This window comes from Octopus sinensis, linkage group LG4 (genome assembly GCF_006345805.1).
Source record: "Octopus sinensis linkage group LG4, ASM634580v1, whole genome shotgun sequence".
Taxonomy (NCBI): Eukaryota; Metazoa; Mollusca; class Cephalopoda; order Octopoda; family Octopodidae; genus Octopus; species Octopus sinensis.
In genome coordinates, this window is record NC_043000.1 from 106,806,641 (window position 1) to 106,821,640 (window position 15,000).

At 34.8% G+C, this 15,000-nt stretch overlaps 1 protein-coding gene across 2 annotated transcripts in view; it reads right to left on the minus strand.

Moving 5' to 3' along the window:
* LOC115211082 overlaps positions 1 to 15,000 on the minus strand; it is a 131,475-nt gene that overhangs the window by 31,829 nt on the left and 84,646 nt on the right. The gene's annotated exons all lie outside the window — the stretch shown is intronic.

Genomic DNA, 15,000 nt, shown 5'->3' on the forward strand with positions numbered 1-15,000 from the left:
GTTTTGCAAGTATTTAGCCACCGCCCCACGCCAGCGACAACTGTTCTAATGTGAGGGGAGAATATTTTTAGAATTGATTATTTAAAAAGAAAAAAAGATTTTAAATTAAACAAGCGATGCTATAATAACTGATGTACCTTGAATATAAGGTCCTTAGTGGTTCTTTTAAGAACAATGATAATATTCTGATGTGACCATGAAATTAGACAATAAATATATTTATATGATAAGGAGATAAAGATATTTTAAGACCAAAACTTTTAAATAATAAATTTAGATTACGTCTTACTAGTTTCGAAGATTAAAACAGCTGCACTCCCACGATGTCAGACAAGATGTTAGATATAACAGCGGCAATTCATTCTGTTTTTCGACGGGGACATTAATCATTTATATTGATAACTAAGATAATTCAAAGAAAGTCGAGTATAACAGTATTTTCAAATGCTAACATTATTGATCTCTGACGCAAAATGAGGTTGATGTAATACTATAAAGGTCGGTAAAACGACAATGCCTATAGTTAATGATATAAATATTGTAGTTTTTATACTCTGGTTGTAGATTTACATTCATATATTATAATTATATAATTAACTTATTGTATTCAGTATTCAGGTGAACAACAAATCGTCGGAAAAATGGTTAAAAGAGGCACAGAAAGCGTCACTACGCAAAAAAAGCAATGAAGGTCGAAACTACGTGCACAATGCAGAGAACAAAACACAAAAGGACAGAAAAAATATAAGTAAAGGATTTACAAGTAGGAAAGGATGCATAGGTACATCAAGAATGTTGGTGAATTTCAGGAAGTAGTGGCCAAACAGTTAATAACCGACCGGATAATTTATTCCATGCTTTGACAATTCTGTGCGTGAAAAATGTTTCCAAATATGTATAACCCAATAGATAAGCACGTACACAAGTTTCCACATTTTTACTTAAGTTTCTCATCCCTGAGATTAAAAAGTAGATACTCTTTACTCTTTTACTTGTTTCAGTCATTTGACTGCGGCCATGCTGGGGCATTGCCTTTAGTCGATCAAATCGACCCCAGGAATTATTTTTTGTAAGCCCAGTACTTATTCTATCGGTCTCTTTTGCCGAACCGCTAAGTTACGGGGACGTAAACACACCAGCATCGGCTGTCAAGCAATGTTGGGGGGACAAACACAGACACACAAACATACACACACACACACACACACACACACACACACACACATATATACATATATATGTGTACATATATACGACGGGCTTCTTTATAAATATATATGTATATATATAGGCGCAGGAGTAGCTGTGTGGTAAGTAGCTTGCTTACCAACCACATGGTTCCGGGTTCAGTCCCAGTGCGTGGCATCTTGGGCAAGTGTCTTCTGCTATAGCCTCGGGCCGACCAATGCCTTGTGAGTGGATTTGGTAGACGGAAACTGAAAGAAGCCTGTCGTATATTATGTATATATATATATATATATATATGTGTGTATGTTTGTGTGTTGTGTTTTGTTCCCCTATCATTGCTTGACAACCGATGCTGGTGTGTTTTACGTCCCCGTCACTTATGGTTCGGCAAAAGAGACCGATAGAATAAGTACTGGGCTTACAAAGAATAAGTCCCGGGGTCGAGTTGCTCGATTAAAGGCGGTGCTCCCGCATGGCCGCAGTCAAATGACTGAACAAGTAAAAGAGTAAAGAGTATATATATATATACCCAGTGGTTAGGGCAGCGGACTCGCGGTCATAGGATCGCGGTTTCGATTCCCAGACCGGGCGTTGTGAGTGTTTATTGAGCGAAAACACCTAAAGCTCCACGAGGCTCCGGCATGGTGGTGATCCCTGCTGTACTCTTCACCACTCTTACGTCCCGTTTCTGTTGTACCCCTGTGGTAAGTAGCTTGCTTACCAACCACATGGTTGGCAAGTGTCTTCTGCTATAGCCTCGGGCCGACCAATCCCTTGTGAGTGGATTTGGTAGACGGAAACTGAAAGAAGCCTGTCGTATATATGTGTATATATATATATAATATATATATATATATTATATATATATATATATATATATATATATATATGTTATTATATATAGTATGTGTATTGTTTTTGTGTGTATGTGTACCTGTATTTCAAAGGCCGGCCTTGTCACTCTCTCTGTCACGCTGAATATCTCCGAGAACTACGTTAAGGTACACGTGTCTGTGGAGTGCTCAGCTACTTACACGTTAATTTCACGAGCAGGCTGTTCCGTTGATTCGGATCAACCGAACCCTCGTCGTCGTAACCGACGGAGTGCTTCCTATATATATATATATATACACACACACACACATATATACGACTGGCTTCTTTCAGTTTCCGTCTGGTCGGCCCGAGGCTATAGTAGAAGACACTTGCCCAAGGTGCCACGCAGTGAGACTGAACCCAGAACCATGTGGTTGGTAAGTAAGCTGCTTACCACAAAGCCACTCCTTGCCTATCAACGAATTTCTTCTGACAATTAAAATGTTAACACCTTGAAAAGATTCATTGTTCTCCGGAAACTTTGATTCAACTCAGGTTACAAGCGAACGAAACAATCTTCTTGAATCTTAATTAGAAGCCGTCTCTTATTCCTTAGCAAGAACTTCTCTTAATTACAGGCGAAACATAACCTACCTATGTCTCGGTCAGGAGGGATATGAGAGCGCAGTGTAACTGGAGATCAGTACCGACCAGTGTAAGCCTGTCGTGGATATTAGAAGTACTTACTTTACTAACACGAACTTTATACAACCACAAATGTACACACATACAGGTTTCCGTATATTACAAAAACAAGAAATTCACTTAAAATACTACTGTTGTTTCCTTCCAATGATGATTTTTACCTCAGAAAACCAGTTAAATAGATTTAATTAGGTACATATTAATTAATAGAATAAATGAAGGCGAGATACATAGATGTGTAGATAAATAGATCGATAAAGACAAAGAGACGCATAAAAGCGTAAATATAGGAATAAAGAGAAAATAGACATAAAAATAAATGAGTATAGAAAATATTGAAAGATATTCAGTTAAAAGACATCTTTTTAAAATATTTTCTTTATAAGACACAATATTATTTCTGTTCAAACAGTATCAACAGCATCATCATCATCATCATCATCATCATCGTCATCATCATCACCAAAACAGTTACGATGACGACGACCACCACTAGCAACCGGCACCGCCATTACTAATACTGCTGCTGTCGTTCTAATACTACTACTGCTACTATTACTACTATGCTTTATTTACTTGTCCATTCATTCTACAATAACAGTACCAAAAATAACAAAGACTACTGTTACCACCACCACCTCTTCTTCTTCTTCTTCTTCTTCTTCTTCTTCTTCTTCTTTACTACTACTACTACTACTACTACTACTACTACTACTACTACTACTACTACTACCACCATCATCATTCGTTTCATTACATTTTACGTTTTCAAAATTAGTTATGTAATAAATTTTTTTTTATTTGTTTGTTTTTTCTTACACCGACTTTTCAAATCTTACAATATGTGTCTGGTATAGCTTTCAAAGCTTGTCATTTCTTCACAATCTGATTAATTATATTTTCACTATAACTTCGTCAGTATCAGCAAAAACCATAGTTATTTATTTTATACTTTGAATCACCTTTCATAATTATGATACACACACACACACACACACACACACACACACACGCACATCTCTCTCTCTCTCTCTCTCTCTATATATATATATATATATATATATATATATATATATATATAATGCAAAGTGTATACATTTATGCATAAATACACTTGCATTTAAATCAAGAATTCATCTTTCGTCATATAGGTAATTGAAATAGCACAGTATTAGGAAACTATATATGTGCTTGAAAAATAATAATATCAATAGTTTCAATACCGCCTGGATTATTCTCCGCTTCAGTTCCGAGTACATCCATTACTCTGAATTCTGCGGCTTCTGTAGAGACGAAACTTAATTCATCACTACCAAGTCGTTACGTAGAAGATCATAGTTCAAATCGAAATGCTGACATGAAAATAAATTCAGTTCCTCAAATCTCAAAAGATTTAAGCTTGACTATTAAAAAACAAAACAATCGCCACCAGAACGCAGGATTTTAACACTATTGGCATAAATAGGGCTGACAATATGTACATCTGACGATATGTGCATCACGAGCAGAAGTGTTGAGAAGAATTCTTTGGGGGTTTGAATAATTCACTCCTGGAAACATGGGTGTTTCGTTCAACATGCTTAAACAACTCTTATTCTGAGCGGGATAGGCTGCTCGACTTGAAAAACGTTCTAACTGGCTCTCACATGCTAGGTCATGTGCTGTTTATCTTGATATGAGATCACTATGTCGCTCATATGTGGTTGTGATGCATGTGCCTGGTGTACCCTTATCATACGGGTAGTCATGATGGGCATACTGGGCTTCATATATTTATACCTCAGTGTCACTTGATGGCATGGGCTGCTTTCTCACTCAACAACAACAATAATAATAATAATAATAATAATGATGATGATGATGATAATATAATAATGATAATAATAATAATAAATAATAATAATAATAATAATAATAATAATATAATAATGATAATAATAATAATAATAATAATAATAATAATATAATAATAATAATAAACAACACAATAATAATAATAATACAATACCAGTTACAATACAATACCAGTGATCGTAGGAGCACTAGGAATAATCAAGCACTAGGAATGATCAAGAAGGGAACCGAAAATTATATGAGATGATCCCTGGCTTCCATCCCTGCAAGAAGTGCAAAAGAATTGTCTTAACTGGTACATCACACGTATTGAGAAGAGCATTGTCGATGTGAGAACTATTACTACCCATGTTTTTAATTTAACTATTTCTATCAAAAAAAATGAACGAACTAGTGAGTTTAATTAATGGCCTACCAATGTATACTATGAGTTCACTCGCAAGAAATGGAAGCAAATTTGAAAGAATAATAATAATAATAATATAATAATAATAATAATAATAATAATAATAAGATGATGATGATGATGATGTATGATGATGATGATGATGATGATGATGATGATGATGATAATAATAATAATAATAAAAATGACCACATCTCACTCCTCTGGAACTTCACCATTCAAACTGACAGGAAGATAGATGCAATAGGCCAGACATCATATTGAAAGACTTCAGACAAAGACATGCCTCCTCATTGATATGACTGTCCCAATCGATATAAACGTATCTGTCAAGACCTACCAAAAACTGAGCAAATATAAAGATCTTGAAATAGAAATCAGCAAAATGTGGAAGCTGAAGACTAAAACAATACCTGTTTTTGTCATAGGTGCCCTGGGAATGATAGCGAAAGGGACTGATTGCTACCTAACTCAGATACCAGGAAACCCCAAAATGGCAGAAATTCAAAAGATAGTGCTCATGGGAACTGCTCATATCCTACGCAAAATACTCTCTATGTAATCCCAAGGTTTAAAAAACAACTTTTTATTTATTTTTATTTTTTTATTTTTTTTTATTTATTTTTATTTTTATGTATTAGACATTCACTAGTACAACACCAAAAAAAAAAAACCCCCAAATATTGGCACAGAACTTCCACCCTGTTGTCTCTTGAGGTCTCTTGGTGAGACTTGGAGCCAACTTGTACAGACATAAAGCAAAAGTCAAACTAGAATAAATAATAATAATAATAATAATAATAATAATAATATAATAATATAATAATAATATAATAATAATAATAATATATAAAATACTAATAATAAGAAGAGAAGAAGAAAAGAAGAAGAAGAAGAAGAAGAATCTTTTCTACTAAAAGTACAAGCTGAAATTTGGAGGAGGGGACTCATCGATTACATCGACCCTAGTGCGTAATAATACAATAATAATAATAATAATAATATAATAATAATGATAATAATAATAATAATGATAATAATAATAATAAAAGTAATATAATAATAATAATCATAATAATATAATAATAAAATAACAATAATAATATAATAATAATAATAATAATTAATAATAATAATATAATAATAATATAATAATAATAATGATAATGATAATACCAGGCACTGATTCTTATGGCTTCTGATCTTAGCTCATTGAAAGTGTTGTCATGTATATGCTTTGTCTGGGTGTAAAAGGTGGGCTACAACTTATATTTTGCTCAAAACCATGGATTTGCTCATCAGTTGTTGAGCTTAACTAGTTGAGAATGTCTCTTGGTGGCTGACAATAAGCGCAACTCTGATGACGAGAAGTAATGGAGGAGCACCATAGCCATGCAAGGTTTATCTTGATATACGTTTACCATGTTGTGCACATATGGTTGTGATGCATGTGCCTAATAAATGAGGAAAGTATTAGGTAGTTGAAAAGAATAGATAGCATAGCACCGTAGAGGTATATGAAGCAAGCCCGCTATACATGCAAGACTCCAGTTGTAGGATGTAAAGCGTGACTGGAAAGTCAACCAACCAACCACAACCAACCAACCAACCAACCAACCAACCAACCAACCAACCAACCAACCAACCAACCAACCGATCAACCAACCAACCAACCAACCAACCAATTAACCAACCAACCAACCAACCAACCAACCAATCAACCAACCAACCAATCAACTAACCAACCAACCAACCAACCAACCAACCAACCAACCAACCAACCAACCAACTTAGCAATATTTATAATATGTTTCGGCTATTAAATATATATGAACTCCCTCAGTCCGAGGGAGTTCATGGTGCTTGTGAGGTCGTTTCTGAGCCTGTCTATCGTGTGACTGTTAGCCCCTCCTGATATTACCAGCGCATCGTCACTGTAGAGACCAAAGCTAGTTGAAGGGAATTTCTTTTTTAGTATATCTTTTTAGTACATATTTTTTAGGATGAAGAGACCGACTAGGTCACATACGTCAGTAATGTCAAAAGCACACATTGCTACGTCGACGGAGCCCTCTTGGTCAGTGTGTTTGACCCAAGCAAATCCCTTACTGAAGAGTAGGTTTCTGCTGACGTGCATGATAATGCGTATGTCCTCGTCGACTTCAGTGCGGTTCCTAGCGAAGTCCAGTGCCTTTAACAGGAGCTCCCTTGATATAGCTGGGTAAAAATCCACTATATCGAATTGGGTAAACCTAGCTCTGCCCCTACTGATGTTGGTCTTAAAACATTTACTGACTTCAGTGGTGTTGTGCCATAGGGTGAGGTCAGAGGCGGTTCTAACGCCGTTAGTGATCTTCCAGATGAGCTGTTTGCTTACCTGTCCGATCTCAGACATCGCCGGGTTTATCAGCCTGCATTTAGGGTTAGAGACAAATTTAGGCTTATGATCCTTGATCGTTATGAAGACCTGAAGACCTCTTTCTTCGCCAGCGTCACAACCCTATCTTCTATGTCTAACTTAAGAGTTATATCTCTGGCCTCCTAGTTAATACTATCCTACGTCTTGATGGGTAGCCCTCCTCCTGTACGTCTGAGTAATATTGTTGTTAAGAAGCTGTGTGTGTGTGTCACTACTTACTCTGTCTAAATTTTTTGTTTTATCAGAGAAGAGAACGGTCCTATCAGAAGATTTAAGCTTGCGATGTACATACATACACACACACACACACACACACACACACACACACACACACACACACACACACACATATATATATATATATATAAGTCAATGTGTCGATCATATGCAATTTAGAACCTGTATATGTTAAATATGTGAATAAGGTACAGTATCTAAGAATATTTATCAATGTATCTGTGTGTGTGTGTGTGTGTGTGGTGTGTGTGTGTGCAGGTGGGCATAACGTACTGTGATATATCATCATATCTGAGTGTGAACAGGATGTGTTTAATTTTAAATGTATACTTCACAAATATTCTGATCACATGTTTTGACATATATTTGCTTATAACTTCTTTCTGCTGTAACCTACCAACATCTTCTAAATGTTAAATAAGATTTTCTGATAAATAATATTGGATTAAGTTTACTTTCAGAGTTCTTCGACAAATATAAGCAAATGTAGAGAAAATTTTAATAACGATTAAATCATCCACATAACTGCTCCCACACATACCTATACATACAAGCACACACCATTCAACGTTTAGAGAAGACTCATATATGTCAGCGAGAATCGTATAAATGTCTCATAAGGTTTGCACCCGCTTCCTTTCCCTCCTTTTCCAAACTCTATCTCCCCCTCTCTCTTTCTTATATGTGTGTGTATGAATGTGCATATATATATATATATATATATATATATATATATACACACATGTATATATGTATTATATACATATATATGTGTGTGTATATATGTATATCTATCTCTCTGTCGCTCTTTATATATATATATCTATATTTATCTATCTATCTATCTATCTATCTATCTATCTATCTATCTATCTATCTATCTATCTATCTATCTATCTATCTATCTATCTATACATACATATACATGCATGCATATTTTTAAGAGTTTTCAGTTTTCTGCCCAGGTTCCGTTTACTAAAATTCACTCACAAAGTACAGGTCAACTTGAGGCCGGAGTAGAAAATACTTCTCCAAGGTATCACATATTGAATTTGAAACCATTTGATAGGAGAGGTCAAGCAATGAAAAATACATGAAAATATGTGAAACTGTACGCTTGTATGTAAGCTTGGTAAATTGAAGCATACAACTGTTTTATATATTAGTGAGTTACCTTATACATACCATACGTACATTGCTATGAGTGAGAGTGTAAAAGTGTACAACTACGTACTTGTATGTCATTATACTACTTTGTGAAATATCCCGCATGACTGATAAAAGGATTCCATAAGTGAATGGCAGCATACATATATTTGAGATATGTTTGATGATGACAGGAAAACTAAAGAGCAATAGAAGAGACATTTCATATATCAGTATTTCTTAGGTTTCGCGTTGATGTCTGGTAACGCACACAAACATATTTTGTATCATATGTACAGGGCATAGATGGAAACGGGAGTGGACGCTGCTGATACCACTAAATGTTCATATATCTGTATTGCACACACACACACACACACACACACACACGTACACATGCACGCATACACACACAGACACACACACCAACACATATTAGATCATCCCATAAATAATGCGTTTCGTTTTTCAGTTGCATGATAAACTACCTGCATAAACTTGCTATAAAAGCAGGTAGTAATTTTACCTCGTGGAAGTTTTGAAGAGTGCAGTTCGATTTTAACAGTTTTTTTTTTCAAAGCTATAATGGAAGTGACAAAGGAGTATATTTGGCATATTTTGCTTTATGAGTTCAATAAATAACGTGGAGGAACATCACTTGTGTGTAATAGCATGGGATAACATATATCCAATATACTGCCAGTAAAGCACCCAACAAAGTTAATACATAAATGTTAAGAATTGCGATGCAATTAATTCATTTATTGTATTATATGGGTGAAGGTAAGATGTTTTACCACAAATTCATAATACAAAATAAGAAAATGGAGAAATACACCTTAATCAATAATCAACTACCAGATAATACCCATTCACATAATTTATTAAACAACTACATATGAACATCAAGGTCAAACATAATAGTACAGAACAAAACAGTGCACATCAATGAGTAATATGATACAATAAGTACAATATGTATAAATAAATATTAAAAGTGTGTAACTCTCGGTACCAATAAATTATTGTTTCATATCGTATACTGTCCACTTTCTGTTATCTATACCAGCTACTTACTGCTTGAATCCTTCTAGCTTCCTACATTCGGATCACCGGATCGTATATGTGTGTGTGAGTGTATGCATATATGTATGTATATATATATATATATATATAATATATATATATATATATTATATATATATACTCATACATACCTACACGCATACACGCACACATATACACATAGGCATTTACACACATAGGTATACATATATTTGCTACCAAATTAATCAAATGTACGTGCATGTCCACATGATCTGGTAACTCTTACCAGTGGGACCAAATTATTTTTCTTATATAAGCAAGACAATTGATTTCTTTCCCTTATGGCAGATATGTTTCATCTCTTATCATGCTAGCTTTTCTATATATTTATTTTCAGTGTGACGAATTTTTTTCATTTATTACAGTATATACATTTTCTTCTTTTTCCTTTTTTTTAGCTTCATATCATCTTTAGTATACAAGAGGAACCAAATTAGTTTCTTAAACGAGTAGAAAAATATCTTACATATCGGACGTTGTCCTTCATCTATTAGGTTTTTGCCATATATATATTTTTTAGTAGAACGACATTTTTCTCATTTATTACTTGCATTTACGTTTCCTCACATGTTTAAACTATTAAAATTATATTTCCAACAGTTTTTCTTTTACTTGTACAGTCATTTGACTGTGCCCATGGCGGAGCAAGGGTTTTAATCGAAAAGATCGGTACCAATGCTTCTTTTATAATTTTGGTACTTATTCTACCGATCTCTTTTGCCGAACTGCTAAGGTTATGCAACGTAAATAAGACAAAACCGATTGTCAAGGAAGATGGCTAAGGAGGGGGACAAACACAACCCAAAGTGAGAGAGACACACTTAGACACTCGCATATCAGTGTATGTCTGTGTGTATGTATACGATGGGATTCATTGTGTTTCCGTCAACCAAATCCACTCACTTCAGTCGGTTCGAGGCTACAGACAATTGCCCAAGATGATGTGCAATAGAAATGAACATGAAATCACAGGGTTGTTTTTTGTTTTGTTTTGTTTTCATTTTTCTTTTTCCTTTTTGTGTACCAACGAGAAACCCTCTTCGGACTCACTCACCCAGCTAGAAATAGCAGAATAAATATCTTTCCAATAGAATCTTGTTCTTTTAAAGAGTACGCATTTGATTACGAAATGCCAGCTCACAATAGTGGGAAAATGGATGGCATACTCATTGCTGAAATACGTTAGAGCGTAAATATTCCCGTCCTGGCCTACTTGGGGTTAAACAACAACAACAACAACAACTATAGCAACCGCAACAATAGTGTTGTCTTCATTTTTATCGTAATCAAAATGTCCTCCGTTTCTATTAAGTACGCAATATTACATTTTCTTTGCTTAGACGTCAATGTACACTTTTCGTCGTTCTTTTTTGCTGTTTGCATAGATTAATAAATTATACAATAGTTAATAAACTAAACTATAGTCGTGGATATATTTCCTTCCTAGTTCATATGTGCATATGTATATACCTATACAAATATAGATACATACATATACATATATATATATATATGTGTGAGTGTGTGTGTGTGTGTATGTGTGTGTGTGTGCGTGTGTGTGTGTGTCTGTGTGTGTGTGCGTTTGTGTGTGTGTAGTTGAAATTTACATAAAAGCAAATGACAAAGACATGTGTATGAACAAGCAGGTGTATTAGATTGATGCTCGGGGAAGTGAAAACCTCTTTTACGTTTCGAATCTACGCTCTTCAACAGAAAGGAATAAGAGAAAATAAACAGAGAGAATAAAAAAAAAACTTATGGATTTAACGGTCTATGTATATATGCATGTATGCATGAATGTATGTATACACGTATGTATGTATATATATATGTCTTTTATCTTTTACTTGTTTCAGTCATTAGACTGCGGCCATGGTGGGGCACCACCTTGAACTTTTTTAGTCGAATGAATCAACCCTGGTACTTAATCATAAAGCCCGGTACTTATTCTATGGGTCTCTTTTGCCGAACCAAATTACGGGGACGCAAACGCCAACATCTGTTATCAAGCGCTGGTGGGGGGGACAAACACACACACACACACACACCACACACACATACGACTGTCAGTCTTCTTTTAGTTTCCGTCTAACACATCCACTCGCAAGGTTTTGGTCGGCCCAACACTGAAAGCGGAACCGTTTTGTAGGGAAGGAAGCTTCTTACCACACAGCCACTCCTCACAGCCATCTCGAGACGAATATGAAGTTATAAATAGTAACATATAACTATAGAGTTGAATAATCCGTTTGGGTAGAAAAAAGCGAAGACTGTCCTACACGTAACACTTGATTTATTCTATCCAAATGGGTTATCATCCAACCCAATATTTATATGCTATTATTTAAAGGTTTGCATGTGCTTCCAGATCCAGTTCCAAATAAATTAGAATTACATCACGGTCTCTCTTTTACTCTTGTTTCAGTCATTTGACTGTGGCCATGCTGGAGCACCGCCTTTAGTCGAGCAAATCCACCCCAGGACTTATTCTTTGTAAGCCCAGTATTTATTCTATCGGTCTCTTTTGCCGAACCGCTAAGTTATGGGGACGTAAACATACTAGCATCGGTGTCAAGCGATGTTGGGGGGACAACACAGACACAGAGACATATATACACACACATACATATACATACATTTACATATATACGACGGGATTCTTTCAGTTTCCGTCTACCAAATTCACTCACAAGGCTTTGATCAGCCCGAGGCTATAGCAGAAGACACTTGCCGAATGTGCTACGCAGTGGGACTGAACCCGGAACTGTGTGGTTGGTAAGCAAGCTACTTACCACACAGTCACTTCTACGCTCTCTCGAAAGTTTATAAATTACATCAGCATATGTATGTATCTATGTATGTATGTATGTATCTATGTATATTATAAATATGTACGATCGCGCGCACACATACATATCTATTTATGTGTGTGTAGGTATATGTATACACATGCAGATACATACATAGATATAGAAGATGCTTAAAAACACACTACACCGAGAATGACGTCATTGGATTGAGTGATGTCTTCACAACTGAATGTGTTTTCACACATAAAAGTAATTTAGAGCTGTTAATATATGCAAGAAGTAATGAAAGAAGAATTATCTGCTGGAATATATGGAAGAAATTTAGTGTCAATCCATGAAAAACATTTTAGAGTAATAGACGAAAAGTTTGTTGTTCCGTAATAAATGAAATTTCTTCGGTAATAAAAGACATTGTACATTGTAATAAATAGCAGGTTAGTGCCATTCATATATGAGAGACATTTCATAGTAATAAGCGAACAGAATTTGTCCTACTGATATTTAACAACAAATTCCTAATAATAAACAAGATAAAAATAATAATGATGATGATGATGATGATGATGATGCCCACTCAAAATGAAATAAATTTTGTCCTGTCAATACATGGAAAGCACTTCATAATCCGTCAATCTGGAGGATATGACAGAGATCTCTTGCCATTCAGAAATGAATAAGTTTCCAAATAATTAAAATGTATTGTCCACTGAAGTAAATTGAAGAATTTTGACCAACATATATATTTGAAAAAACTATATTAGTTGGCCAAATATATGTTCCACAGACATAAATGAAAGTAATTTCTTGCTATCAATATATACACAATTTTCGCGATATTTAATAAATAATATGTTATAGTAACCTACACTATATTCTATTTATAAATAATGAAAGAAATTTCACACTAACACCCGAGGAAAAAATTTCCACCGTAATAAATAAATAAATCAACATCTTTGTGGCAATACAGGAATTTTTTTCACTGTACTAATTTGTCAAATTTATATATAAAAAAAAAGAGACATGCTTACTAGTCAATTAACCCACATTTTCTAACGTTAAGAAATGCAAAAAGAATCATTAATATATAGTAAAAAGATTTCATGACCAAGTTTTCTCCTTTTGCTTCCACCGTAATAAACGACGAAAATTGTCCACTGTAATCAATGAAATGAATTTTCTTTTCGACGTCATAAAACATTAAGAACTTCAAAAGATCATGAAATAATTTCCGTTTTGTTTTCTTTTGGTAAGGTTTTAACTCGAAGCAGATAAAGCTATGATTCATAGCATGTAAATAGTGGGTTTAAAAATCCTTTGGACAGAAAAAAATCGATGGTTTCCGGTCCCAATATTTACACACTGTTATCTTAATCTTTTTATGTTTAACTCGTTTCAGTCACTGCGGCCATGCTGAGACACCATAGCTTTATATACTTCAATTTAAAACCATTCCCTCAAAATTCTCGTTCTCTCGAAGTTCTAAACTCTTGAGATGTCAACAACATAAAATTCACGGTGGTAAGAAGTGAGTTTCAAAAATGAAGAGGGAAATTCGAAGGATTGCTTCGGTCCAATAGTAGAATGCCTCCCATGCTTATAAAAGATATGAGGTCGAGTCCTACGAGCAGCTTTCGATATTTTTATCCAAAGGTTTTTTTTTTAACCCAATGGTTACATGTTATTTGTAGCTTTAAGGCGGCGAGCTGGCAGAATCGTTAGCACACCGGGCAATATACTGTACGGCATTTCGTTCGTCTTTACGTTCTGGATTCAAATACCACCTGAGTTGACTTTTCCTTTCATCCCTTCAAGATCGCTAAAATAAGTGTTATTTGAACACTGAGCTTGATCTAATCGACTTACCTCTCCGCTCGAATTTTCTGGCCTTGTGCCAAAATTTTTATTTATTGTTTTATCTGATTCGAGTTTAAACCACAAAAGAAATTTCTTTTTACTTATGTATGAAGATAGTCTACAGAAGATATTCCATGGGAAAATTGCACATGATTAAATCAATGATAAATCGAGATACAAAAAAACCCCCAAGAAACTCCCCATCAATAAGTGAAAAACTGGCCACAGTAATAAACAGAAATAATTTAGTTCCAATAACATTTTGATAGAAATTTCATATTAACAAATGAACAGAAATATGTCCTCTATAATAAGTAAGCGTGCCTGTGTGGTAAGAAATTTGCTTCGCAATCAATGATTCCAGTATCCGTCCCACTGCGAGATACCTTAGGCAAGCGTCTTCTGCTATAGTTTCGAGCCAAAAGCCTTATGAGTAGATTTGATGGACAGAAACT